This window comes from Ipomoea nil, unplaced genomic scaffold (assembly GCF_001879475.1).
Source record: "Ipomoea nil cultivar Tokyo-kokei standard unplaced genomic scaffold, Asagao_1.1 scaffold2895, whole genome shotgun sequence".
In the NCBI taxonomy this organism is placed as follows: domain Eukaryota; kingdom Viridiplantae; phylum Streptophyta; class Magnoliopsida; order Solanales; family Convolvulaceae; genus Ipomoea; species Ipomoea nil.
The window spans coordinates 104,631-119,405 of NW_017619323.1; positions in this window are offsets into that span (position 1 = coordinate 104,631).

Sequence of the window (14,775 nt, forward strand, 5' to 3'; positions counted from 1 at the left end):
GTATCAGCAAATCAAATCATAATCAACTAGCTATGAGGTTTTGGATACAATTTCATGTCAAATGTCAAAAGGCCAACAACATTTTACACAGCTAGGCTCGAGTACGGTAAAAACATGATATGTATAGTACCTCCTCATCGTTGTCATTAATGGAAAGATCAGCTTTGTCATTTGCAATTATTCTTCTCTCTGAGGATTTTTTTCTCCACAGCCAATTCTTTTGGTCCATGGTCTACTGTTTGCTGTAAAATATCAAAATCGGGGTTGTCGGTGGTCACTCCAATGATTCAATGAAAATGTCAAGGTCTCAAATATCCAAATCATAGCTTATTAAGTCAAGTTTACCCACACTTCTGCTAGGACATCTACTTCTTGGACAAGACTGGCTGACGTGAAACTTATAATCTAACAAATAATGTTATGCTTCTGACTTATCAGACATCATTACATTATAGTCATATTCTAATAATGTAGAAATCACAAAAAAGGTACTTCCTACATTATAGTCCTATTATAACCAACCCTGTTTTACTTGGTTAGTTACCTGCTAAGTGTTCTTGATCTTAATCATTCTTGAGTAAAAAGGCGAAAGATTCAATTTCCCAGTATCAAACATAAGTTTAGGATAATACATTAATCATGCAAGAACAAAATATTAAGGTTACTTAAGTTTATGATAATATAATCCAATGATCATGCAAGAACAGAAGATCAAGGGTTACTTAACTTTAGGGAAAAAAATTGTTAGCGTCATGTGTTAAATCAATTAGAAAAAGAGATCTAGATGTTCCAATCTGATAAAAGCAGTGCCTAAAGCATATCTTAAAGTCAATAATTTGTCATGCATAAAACTGTATATGAAGTGTTAAAGTAGCTAAGATTCAGAATAGATATATTAGCATATATAAATGGCACCTCTTAGCAATCAAGGCATCATTGTTGTACATAGAGCTCCGAGAATGAACACGTGACAACATATCCAAACTAATTGTAGGATAATGTGTAAGAAGAGCTGCTTTGCAGATTCACCCACTAAATCAGTAAGAGCTGCTTCAATGTTCATGTGCACATCCTCTCTGTTAGTCCTGCACAAGAACTTGCATGCTTCAATCTGCCTTTCTATCTCATCTAGACCTTGTAGAATTGTATCCCTGTCATTTTCGCTAATCAATCCCTACGGTACACCAAAACAATTGTGCACATTTGAATACTACTCTTTCACATTTCACTTGTTAAGGAAATAGAAGCCATGAACTAAATTCGGTCCTCTTTATGTTTGTGTCATAAACTAAAACCAAATGTGGTAACGATAGAACACCACAAATTTGCAATTTCTTAATAGCTAGGCCAGCAAAGCAAGATATAATGAGAATAAGAAGAAAGCATTAACATTTTATAATGAACATATTCAAAACCAAATGATGACTTTTACACATAAAAGAAAAAGCTTATAGCTTGGTCAGCAAAGTAAGACAAAACATATAGAGGAAGAGAGCATTTAAATTTCAGATGAATAGATTTGAAACCAAATCAGGATAGAGTGTAGATGACTTGTATAACCATCCAGCAGATGTAACCACATACACAGCCAATTCTAGTCTAATTATAATATCACCAAACCAACAAAAATTTTCCTAATTCATCATTGGCAACTAAAAAGATTATAATTAATAGCAAAACCTCAGAGATTTTTAAAAAATACAGTTAAATATAATCATTCCAATAAATCATATTGAACAATTCACAGCACTAGAAAAACCAAGTAACCATACCTCACAAAGATATATAACATATATTATATATTATAACATATAATACCCCATATTTATACAGAAATAAGTAAAAAAAAAAATATTTAACATTTGTATTTCTATTATATAGAGAGAGGAGCCAACTCAAGTGCAAACCATTCCTAAAGTATAAACTACAAACACATCTTAACTGTTAAAAGTAAAATTCACTCTAGAACATATTCATCATCTACATTTTTATAGCATATATATAATGCTCATCTTTTTACAGCAAAATGTATGTATCAATACAAGTAGAAAGTCATACATACTGTTTTCTGGATTCTCTATCGTAGATAGCATGCCTGAATGCTTGATAGATCTAGAAGCTAAGAAGATACTTTCCCCAATTCGAAGTGAAGGCCAATGGCCTAATTATTCTGAATCAGATTCGGAACTTCATTCTTTTATATCTCTCTAATTATATTAAAAATAACTAAAAACTATAGATTATAAACAAATAACCCTAACAATAGATTAAGAAATAAAGAATCCTAACCATTACATCGTCGATCAAGGAGAAGCGCTAAGGAGGAGAAGGCGTCGTCGATGGAGGAGAAGGCATCGTCGATGGAGGAGAAGAGCAAGGGAGGGGGTGTCTTCCTTCGAGGAAAAGAATTGGAGAGGAGAAGGTTTAAATCTGTGATTGAGGAGAAGAGGAAAGGAAGAGAAGGATTGAATTGAAATCTGCGTTTGAGGTGAAGAGGTAGGGAGGAAAAGGTTTAAATCTGGGATTGAGGAGAAGGTCTTTAGATCTAGCTGCCAAAAAGAGTTAGGAAAAATAGATATAATAGATATTTATATATTGGGCAGCTGCACAAATGGCCAAGTGTTTTTTAGGTCTGTTTGCGATTTAAAAAAAATTATTCCGACCACAGTATTTGGTGGTCGGAAAATGAGATTAATTTAAATATTTAGCGAAATTGTCCAGCCACAATATAAAAAGTGATTGAAATTACCGACCACTTCGTAAATGTGGTCGGAAATTCCGACCAATTTCCGACAACGCTTCTATTTGGACGAAAAAACGGAAAAAAGTCAATTTTTGCGATCAAATTTTTAGGTGGCCGGAAAGAGGTCGGAAAATGGATAATTTCCAGCAGTGTTCACATCATGGCTGGGAAGTTCTTGGCGATCTTCCCCCTGCTAAGTAGTGAATCATCTCTAAATCTGGCTGCCTTGTCTGACCTTCCATCCAGACGGCAGATTTGGATAATTTGGGGTATCTATCAGGTAGCAATCAAATTTTGATTTTGATTTTCTGGGCAGAACGGGGTTTCTGGAATGAAGTGATGGCTCTATGGGTTTAATTTTGGCTTGAATTTCATTCATTGGATTTTGTTTGGTGGTTTGTTTTAATTTATGTGAATAAAAAGCTACTGGAATGGAGTGAATTGATGGAATGAACTGGGTTCGTCCACAAAGATATTGCATATGTCCATATATTTTTATGGAAATTTACGTCTTGTTTAAAGATATTGCTTATGGAATTCTTATAAATTTACTTTGTGGAATTTCCTTGCTAAATTTACGGCATGAATGTTTTGGATTGGTTACATAATAATATGTGGGATCGTACCGAAAGTTATATATATATATATATATATATATATATATATATATATATATATATATATATATATATATATATATATATATATATATGTCCTGCAACTTGATTAGAATGCACCTTTGTACACTCTATTAATCTATTATATTATTGACAGATAATGATATCTGCATTTTAATAGTTGTCTTTTCACTTTTTGTCAAATTTTCACCTCTTATGTATTAAATTTACTTTCATAATTTTTGAGGTATAATCTGAATATTTGATATTCCACGATGGATTAGACTATATATGACAGTCTGTATGTTTTTTTAAAATAATGGAGATATGGTAATTTTATGGTGCCTAGGAAAAACGATCTTTACACATAGTAATCACTGCATGGAAAATTCTGATCGGTGCAACTTGAAAATTAAATTTGTGAGCGGCTTAAGAAAAGATCTCTAAACCAAATCGTGGCACTACGAGTACTACAGCAAGAACCAGGCCAAAAATGAATTTTGTCAGGTTGAAATTCCTTTCTCTTGATACTCATTGTAAGTCCTGCTTATAATAGTTTCACTTGAATCCTATAGAATAATTTTGCTAGTATGTGACTGAATGTTTTCTGTAAAAATTAAACAATGTGGCGGATAGAATAATTGGATAATAGAAGATCTCTTAACAACAATTGTGGAGCAATTAATTCTATTGGATTACGTCTATGAGCTTATAGTTTTGGCGCTAATCTGGTTATTAGGACTCTATGTATATGAGTCTGTTTAGAACTTCTTATCCTTGTCACACTGTGACTCTCTACTTCTTATCATTGTCACACTGTGACTCTCTATTCTATATATTCACATCATCTGATCTCATTGTAATTAAGTTCAAAAAATATAATACAATCAGTTCTCATCTGGTATCAGTTAGCTAGGGTTTTGTGATTCATAAAATTAAGAAGATGCAGCGCTGCGATGGCAACCTTAATTACCGTGGAGGTCAGCAACGTGGCTTCGATGATCCGTGTCAAATCTGTAAAGGTTTCGGCCACACAGGAGTCAATTGTTTTTGGCGCTATGATGATCCGTGTCAAATTTGTAAACGTTTTGGTCACACGGGAGCCAATTGTTTTTGGCGCTATGATGATCCGTGTCAAATTTGTAAACGTTTTGGTCACACGGGAGCCAATTGTTTTTGGCGCTATAATGATCCGTGTCAAATTTGCAAAAGTTTCGGTCACACGGGAGTCAACTGTTTTCGGCGATATTCAGGGGCTCCGGGTTCTCAGGCTAATTTGGTGTTTCAGAATGGTTTAGTTGCTAAAACCTCGTCAAATTCTCATACTTGGGTTCCGGACACTGGAGCCACAAATCATGCAACTCCGAACGTCGCTGCCCTTTCTACATCGGAGAAGTACACTGGTAATGACACTTTACGTGTCGGTGACGGTATGGGTTTATCTATTAGTCATGTTGGCCATGCCTCTTTTAATACCCCTTCTAGATCATTTACATTGTCTGATATACTTCACGTTCCGCGTTTGTCTAATTCTTTATTATCTATTCAGAAGTTTGCATCCGATAATAAAGTCTTTTTTGAGTTTCACCCCTCCTTTTTTGTTGTAAAAGATATCAATACCAAGGAAATACTTCTTCGGGGCAATAGTTCGGGGGGACTATACACACTTTCATTACCTAGTTCGTCTCCGTTAGCGTTTATTTCCGCTCGTGCCTCGGCTTCCACTTGGCACAATCGTCTAGGTCATCCTCATAACCGTGTTCTTAACCATATACTTCGTTCTTGTTTGGTTAGTGGGTCTCGTGATAATATTCGTTGTCATAATTCTTTATGCAATGCGTGTCAATTAGGCAAATCTGCCCGTTTTCCCCTCCCCCGTGTTGCTTCCTCTAGTTCTCAAGTCCTAGATCTTATTTACACAGACATTTGGGGTCCTGCGCCCACTTTATCTACTTCTGGCTTCCGTTATTTTGTGATCTTTGTGGATGACTATTCCCGTTATACATGGTTCTTTCCTATGAAATTAAAGTCTGATCTTTATGTCATCTTTGATAAATTTTGTACTCTTGTTGAACGGTCCTTTAATTGCAAAATAAAGGCCATTCAGTCTGATTTAGGTGCTGAGTACAAAAAGTTGCATTCTTTGTTTATTCAATTAGGAATTCAACATAGACAATCCTGTGCCTATACACATGAACAGGATGGTCGTGTTGAACGAAAACATCGTCACATTGTTGAAACTGGTCTGGCTCTTCTAGCTCATGCCTCTGTTCCTTTGAAATTTTGGGATTTTTCCTTTGAGACTGCTGTCTATTTAATTAACAGAATGCCATCTTCTGTATTAAATAACTCCAGTCCTCATCTCCTGTTACATAAATCCCCTCCTTCCTATCTTTTTCTTCGTGTCTTTGGGTGTTTATGCTACCCTCATCTTCGACCATATAATCGTCATAAGATGTCATACAGGTCTTCTCCATGTGTCTTCCTAGGTTATCCTGAGTCCTTTAGGGGGTACAGATGCATGGACTTACATACTAATAAGATTTACACATGCAGGCATGTCAGATTTGATGAAGAAGTTTTCCCCTTTGCTACTAAAACTTCTTTGCAGGATCAATCTACTCCGTTTTTTGGACCTTGGGCGGAATCTGTTCTCAGTCACAGCACACCTATTCCTGCCGTGTCCAATGATGAGCTGCCAGAACCGCCGCTACCTGCTTCATTCGAACCAGCCGTGGTTCCTGGACAGGCTGCCTCGTCGGGTGATCCTGTGGAGCCTGTTGCTCGCCGGCGAGGCCGTTCACGTGGGCGGTCCATCAGGCCCAATGTCCGTACTCACTCTATGGCCACTCGCAGCAACGCAGATGCTCCTCTTTTTGCTCTAGCAGCTCAAGTGCATCCCACGGAACCCACATGTTACTCTCAAGCTGTCAAATATCCTGAGTGGCGTGAAACCATGGACCAAGAATTCAATGCTCTCCTGCATAACCACACATGGTCTCTAGTTCCACCCACTGCAGGTATGAATATTATTGGCTGTAAATGGGTGTTTCGTACGAAGAGAAAGGCCGATAGTGCTATTGAAAGGCATAAAGCCAGGCTGGTTGCGAAAGGTTTTAATCAGGTTCCAGGTCAGGACTTCTTCGACACTTTTAGTCCAGTGGTAAAGCCTACGACCGTAAGACTCCTTCTATCTCTAGCTTTATCATCTGGGTGGTCTATCAAACAGCTAGATGTTCATAATGCTTTTCTGAATGGTAATCTGGCTGGAACAGTTTATATGAAGCAACCCCCTGGTTATATTGATGCTAACTTCCCGAATCATGTTTGTTTGTTAAAAAGATCACTGTATGGGTTAAAACAAGCTCCCAGAGCTTGGTTTAATCGACTACATACGTTCTTACTATCGGTTGGCTTTCAAGCATCCAAGACAGATGTCTCTCTGTTCTATTACTCTAAAGACTCTGCTTTGGTTTATCTATTGGTGTACGTGGATGACATTCTTGTAATGGGAAGTGATCAAGGTATTATGTCTCAGCTCTTGTCCAAACTGTCTGCTACATTCAAAATCAGAGATCTTGGTGAACCAATTTTTTTTCTGGGTATTGAAACAGTTAAGAGTGACAATGGGATTATTTTATCTCAACAACGGTATATGAATGATATTTTAAAACGGGCTGGAATGTCTGAATGTAAACCCATTTCTACACCTATCTCTGTCTCGAAAACTGTCCCCTTCAATTCAGATCTATATGATGATCCCACACAGTACAGGAGTCTAGCTGGAGCACTGCAATATCTCACTGTCACACGACCTGACCTATCCTTTGCAGTTAATCAGTTATGCCAGCATATGCATGCCCCCACCATATCACACTGGGAGCAGCTCAAACAGGTACTCAGGTATGTTAAGGGAACAGTTGATCATGGTTTACGCATACGACGGTGCTCATCTAGAGACATTCATGCTTTCTCTGATTCTGATTGGGCTGGTTGTCCTGACGATCGAAAATCCACGAGTGGTTTTGCTGTTTTCTTGGGGAGTAATCTTATATCATGGGTTTGCAAGAAACAGAGAACTGTTGCCAGGTCATCCACTGAGGCTGAATACAAAGCTCTTGCAGATGTTTGTGCTGAGGTTCTATGGATTATGTCATTATTGCGTGAGATACAGATTCCGGGTATTTCCATTCCAAAATTATGGTGTGATAATCTAGGAGCTACATATATGAGTGTCAATCCAATCTTTCATGCGCGCACCAAGCATGTGGAGATTGATTACCATTTTGTTCGTGATCGAGTAGCTTCGGGCGATATCCAAGTCAACTTCATCTCCACAAAGGATCAACTTGCTGATATCTTCACCAAAGCTCCACCTGGACCTAGATTTTCTTCCTTAAGGGACAAGCTACAGGTTACTAGTATACACTGTGCTTGAGGGGGAGTATTAGGACTCTATGTATATGAGTCTGTTTAGAACTTCTTATCCTTGTCACACTGTGACTCTCTACTTCTTATCATTGTCACACTGTGACTCTCTATTCTATATATTCACATCATCTGATCTCATTGTAATTAAGTTCAGAAAATATAATACAATCAGTTCTCATCCTGGTTACTATAAGTTATACTTGCTTTTGAAAACTTATCTTTGCTTATCAAGTTGCTAACTTGTATCAATAAGGTTATTAAATTTTGAGTTAATTACCGAAATGGTCCCTTGACTATAGCGAAATTACCAATTTGGTCCTTGACTATTTTTTTGGACCAATTAAGTCCCTCAACTTTAAAAATCTTAACACAAAAATCTCTAGCTTCTCCTAGCAACACTCCTTCATTTCATTCACCCTACAATCTAAACACAAAAATCTCTAGCTTCTCTCTAAAAAGGTGTAGCTTCTTCTCCAAGCTAGGATTTGAGCATCATAGTCTTGAAAGTTTGGCTCCCAAGATTCCTACTTTCTTCATCTTGAGCATAGGGGAGGGTAAGATCCTTGGTCTTTTGGTGTTTTTAACCTCCTTTTAGGTGTCTTTTTCTAAAGATAGAATCTTTGTTGTCTTTTGGTTTGTGTATGAAGTTGGTATGGAAGATTAGCTTTAGGAAAGGCTTTCTAAGGGTGATGAGAAGAAGTTCTTAGGCTACAAAGGTAACCCATGCTTTACAAAACCTATTTTCTTACTTATATGATGATTCATGGCTTCTACTTGTGATTCGTGTGTTGATTTGTGAGATTTGATGCATTGTCTTGTGGTAATGCATGTTTAGAGCTTGTTCATAGGGTTCTTGAATGCCATTGCTTGGCTATTTCTTGGGTTCAAGTCATATGTTGTTTTGTGTGAGATTTTGGGTGTTTTGGACTTGAATTTGGACTTGTTGTTGAAAATCCCCGAAGGGATTATTTTGGTGTATAGGGCGTACCCGCGGGCGGAATGGCGGGCAAAGGCCTACCCGCCGCCCCACCCGCGGGGAACGAATGCCTCGTGGGTTGGTACCCGTGGGCGAAACCGTGGGTGGTTGTCCACCAGTGGCCCCACCCCCGGCGAACATGGTTGGTTGCGGGGATTTGTTCCCCGTGATTCTTTTGACTCGGTATTGATGTTTTGACCTCCCGATGTTATTTTATTGGGCTATTTGTGAGTCTTCTTGATGTTTCGTATGTCTAAAACGGTATGTTAGGAATCCATGTAGGATTTGGTGTCTTGAATCGTGCTAAGGGTCCGACTTAGTGATTCGTTGGACTATTGTGAGTCTTGAATGTTCTTTGGAACTACTTTTGGTTTACCCGTTTGATAAGCATGCTAGTTTGATGTTGAAATGCTAGTATGTGCGGTTTGTTCTTTCTTATTGGGGTTGGCAACTTGTGTTGACAATCGTTTGGTGTTGGATTGTGATCCTTCGTTGTTGAGTATGGTTTCATGTCTTAGTTGTGATCCATTGATTGATTCGTATGATATGAACGTATGTAAATCGTTGTACCCTTTGATTGATACTTGATTAAGGTTATTGTTGAACCTTAGTCCTCTTGGTAATGATGATGACCTTGTGTGACTACGATTGAGATTGGTGGTTGTTACTTGAGCTTTGCTCACGAGATTGGCGGTTTTGTGATATGATATTTAATGGTACCCTCGTGTACTGAGAGATCGATGGTGAATAGGAGTGTCGGCGGGGGGGAGGGGGGGGGGGTGGGGGGCGACGGTCCCCGGAGGCAAAAGGTTGGACTCAGAAGTACATGGTGGCACTAGGAGGTAAAGGTTGGAACCGAAATAAGGCCGGGGGTAGTCATAAGGTTGGAACTTGGAACTATGATACTTGTGACATGTAGTTGTCACTGTGTGAATGCTTATTCTTTGCTTATGAGCATGTCTTGATGTATTCTACTTTGTGATTAGTAGAATGTATCTTGAGTTGTATCGTTCTTCATGTTTCTTGTCTTGTTGTTGTTGTAAGGATGGTGATTCCTTTTCCTTTTGAGAGTGTATGATGAGTCCTTGGAGTTGACTTCTCTCTATGGCTTTTGAAATGATATATACCGTATTCCGTTTCAAAATGGTTTTGATTTATACTTATCTATATATGCTATTTAACGCGTATTTATGGGTTAGCAGCAATGTTCGCTGACCGGGTGTTATCCCCATGTTTTTCCCTTGTTCTACAGGTTTTGAGTAGATGCCCGAGAGCGCTAGACTTGGAACAATAGATAACTTAGTCACCTAGTCTAGACGTTATGTTTTGTTGGTCTGTGAGCCTTTGGAGCAGCCTGTGTGTCTTGACTCTTTATGACTTGTTTAGACTGTTTAGTTTTCCCGCCAATGCACCTATGACTGAGATAGGTGTGACATAACATACCCTGATTTTATATAGCTTCCGTTGCGTTATGTCTTGATGATTAGATGTTTGCTTGTGCATTTAAGTTTTAAAAATGTGGTAAAAATCGGGGGTGTTACAAGAATACCCTTGAACCCAAAAATAAACCAAAAAAAAAAAAAAAAAACCACAAAAATGGCACACGCGGAAATAAAAAGAATAATTGATATAAACCGTACACTAAACAAGATAAATGAGAGGTTCGCATCTTAACAATCATCATTCATTGATCTACCCAAATAGATGGATTATATTAGTTTCACATGAACCGTCCCTTATGTGCGTGTCTATTATCTATAAACAGTTTCTTCTGTAAGTAGTGTGGAATAAACTTTTTCTTAAAAAATAGTTCTATGAATATAATTTATTATAATTTACCAATATATTATAGAGTGAACTCCATTTTTGGTCCTACTGTTATAGGGCGTTTCCAGTTTTAGTACACCTTAATTTATTTTGCCACATTGTGACCACTGTTTTTGAAATCATTCCACTTTTAGTCCATCGTTAATTTTACCGTCTGTTGATCGTCTAATACAAAGACACTTTTGTCATTTCACGTGTTTTTCTTTTCAACCTTTATCGTTTCTTTTCTCCCTTCATTATATTCTATGAAGAAAAAGAGTAAGCCAATTCATCTCTTTCACAAACTCAATTTAATATTAATACATTTGGGAATTGTTCAATCCATCTTCTATTCTTCTTCTATTTTCTTGATCTCCCTTTCCCAATTAATCAAATCAAAGCTTTCAATTTCTCGAAGAAAATGAAAAAAAATGGGATAGCAAACATGTCGGGTGGAATTGGGGCATGCAGTGAGGAAGAGTCGACGACGGTGATTGAAGAAGCGAGGAAGCCGCGACGACGGAGAATGGGGGATTAGCACGAACCATAAGGATCTTCAATGGTTGTCTAGTCCTTTGGAAGCAGCTCCGTCCGGCGACATATTGCTCTGGTTTAGCAGCTCTCCACTCTGCGTAGCAAATTTCATCATAGGCAGTATCAATTCTAGGGCTTTAGGGCAACAATCTTAATTACGATAATTTGCTCTGTTCTGGTTTAGCGGCTCCGGGGCAAATTTCATCCTGGGTAACAATTTAATTTCACCAGTGGGTTTTGGTCGTCGCTGGTGGCATTGGCGGTTCCGCGTGTATTTCCGTTTGTTTGGAGTTGTGGTGGTATGAATTGATAATAATGAAGTGTGGGGGTGTTAGGGAACCCCAAGTTGGTTAGAATTAGAGGCACAAAAGAACTGAAGTGCATATGTTACCAATGTAAATTTATGCAAAAGGATTCAAATGTCATAAAAATTGCTTCTAGACTAAATTTTTAGGTAAACTGAACCCATTAAGCCAAATGATAGAACTTGAGAAAGGGCACGGTTTGGATTTTTGGATGTTTTATCTTTTATGGTAAAATCATCAAACTATAACCGATGCATAATCTCTATAGGCAAATTATGAACCTAGTTCAGTATTTCATCCTAATCAATCTTACAAATACAATAAAATTTTCCTTGGACTAAATTTTGCTATATCGTATAGAATTAATTACAAGAGTATTGTCAGTTCTTTATATGAGTTAATCTAAAGACAATTGAAGCAATTAAAAATGTTTTGCCTACTCTTTAATTACAAAATTGTAATCACTTGGAAAAGAGGAATTTAAAGCCTAGCAAACAAACTATACTGACTTGTGATAGACAATTTTCAAATATACTCCCAAAAAACATTTTAATTAGGAAATGATGTTTTAAATTAAACCAAACACTCTCATTCCTAGTTTGTAAACTTATGAACCAAAGATATCCTCATTGCTAATAATTGACCATTATTCATATTTACATGGACATTATTACTAATGGGGTTCAACATTTTGGAAAGAATGAACATTATTACTATTATTCCTTTTGTTTTGGAATCTATTATACATTATTTAAAACTAATGTCTACAAAATCGGCACCTAGAGCACCTAGGCGGGCGCCTAGAAGGCCGGCCGTCTAGCACTTAGGCGCTGAGTAATCGACGCCTAGACGCGATTTTTGCAACACTGTTTCAAACACTTAAATTGCTTTTGAGTATTTTGTTGAAAAAAGAAACTTATGTCATTGAATATTATTAAATGTTAGTTCCCTTTCAAAAAAAAAAAAAAATGTTAGTTCAAATGAGCATTAAAGCATATAATCTATATCCGTATATATCATATACGCCTTGTATACGTCGATTGCGTTGCGGGCGAGGAATTCCGATTATTGTCGGACCGGACTGCCGGATGACGTGTATTTCGATGTTCAGATCGCCAGAGTTCTCCGTCGGAGGACAGCGTGGCGAGGCCATTGTGGAGGATGATGGTCGCAGTTCTTCGTTGTCCTCTTTGTCTATTGGGAGGATCAGCTATGACTCTGCAGCTGCTGGTGATGTCGACGGTGATGGTGAGGAAGTGCAGAGCTCGGCAAAAGGTGGTGCTCTCGACAGTTGGAGCACTTGGATGAAGCTTTGCCGTTGAAGTATGTAGCTTTGATCCATTTCTCGTATTTTATTAAACTTTTTCTTCAAATTTGCCTATATTATGTAATGCCATGTGATTGTTGCTGTTAATTTTATAGTTTGGCAGTACTTTTGCCAGTAAATTTGATGTTATAGTTAGGTTTCTGTGTTAGTATATTTCGCATCATTTAATTGCAGTTAAATGTTGAAGATTCTATTTATGTATGTGAACTATTGAATGCTCATTTCTGTATTCAGTATGATGTGGATTAAGAAATAGATACATGTGTTGTCTTGACTAATGTTCGACTGACTGTGAAGGGTTGAAATTATGAGCTTACTTCATTAGAATCTAAATTAGATATGTTAATGCATTGCATCTTCAAGAAATCAATTTATGTAACTCGCAGTATTTATCATAAATCTTACACACAATAAATGGGGTTAGCAATCAAGAATGTACTGGATTTGAAAGATAAATTACTGGCCAAGAACCTATAAAAGTTTCATTATTCAATATATGGGCAGTGCATGCCATAGATACTGGCCAATAGAAAAAATGTAATCTGAAAATTAATTTTATTTTTAAATTTTATTTTAGGGTTTAGGCTGGTAAAACCGTAAAATTATTGTGATGGCAAGAAGAATATGAATAATGACTTGCATGTTTAGAAGGTCTACAAGTGTCATTAGGGAAAGGTCCTGGAGTATTTTCTTTCTGACACTCAGATAATGTTCTTAGGTGATGACCCAGTGAATATATAATTATATGATAAAAAATATATCCAGATATTTGGTCCACATTTGATCATGCAAAAAGAACCTGATATTTTCTGAAATGCTGCAATCTTTACTACTGCTTATTTATCTGCTTGGATATATTGAAGTTGAAATCATTGGACATTTCCTTGTATCTTTCACATGTGATGAAATTTCTTTAACTAGTTAATGTTTATTCCTAGGGGACAATGCGTTAATAGAGTGTTATGCTAGCTTCATAGTCCTCATATTTCCTCTTTTCCCATTTTGAGGAGAGGTATATCGAAATTCTATGATGGTAAATCCAAATCTTTTACCAGTCTATCGGATGTGTCTTCCCATTCCTCTCTCAAAGATATTGTCAAGCCAGAGAATGCATACACACGAAAACGCAAAAATTTGCAAGAATTTCTTTGGCATCAATAGTAGTTACCAGCACAGTTGTGGTGTGATTTAAAAGAAACCTTCCAACTCTAGAAAAAAAAAGGTCTAGGAATGAATCCTCCTCATCACTACCGGAGCAGAAGTTCTCAGTTTTATCCTTATCTGATCCGCAAGTGCTGCAGCTTCAATTCCTAGCATAACCACCATGAAGGAATAGATAAGATACATTGAGTGTAGCTTGATTTTCTGTCACCATATGAACCTTATTTCATATAAATGTTCATGGTGGTGGGAATATATTATAAGCAGTTTTTGGCTTTCAATATGTGGCTGTTGCTCCCTTTGGTTATTGCTCATGGGCATTTTCAGTATGTACTCATCTATATAAATTGTTTTACCTTTGGTTTATCTATTTTAGGTGCTCTATTTAGACTTTACTTCTCTTACCTCAATTTGCTCTGACCTAGAGAATTCCTACTATTTTTTGTCAAAGATGAAAGCTATAAGTGATGTGTACATGCATTTTTTGGGCTTGTGCTAAGCATATGTGTGTTATAACCCCTAGCATACCTCGGAAAGTCTTTCCCAGGTTTGCTGGATATCAGTGCTCTCTTTGTTTTTTGATAGGGAGGGCTAAACTATTGTGTTGTCCTTTGATCTAAAATATCTTTATTATTAGAATTGATTTATTATCCTTACTATTAGAATTGATTTATTTCCTTTAGAGATAGCGAATAATTATAGTAAGGAGCTTTAATGCTTCTCCTTTCCTTTTTATGTTTTATTTAGTCTTTGTAACCCTCTTATATAAAGTGGATTTTCATTCTAATAAAGGGGACAAGTAAGAAAGAAGTTAAGTTAAAATCAAAGGTGGGAAAACTCTCAAAACGTTCCTATTATCCTTGCTCCCTAATCCC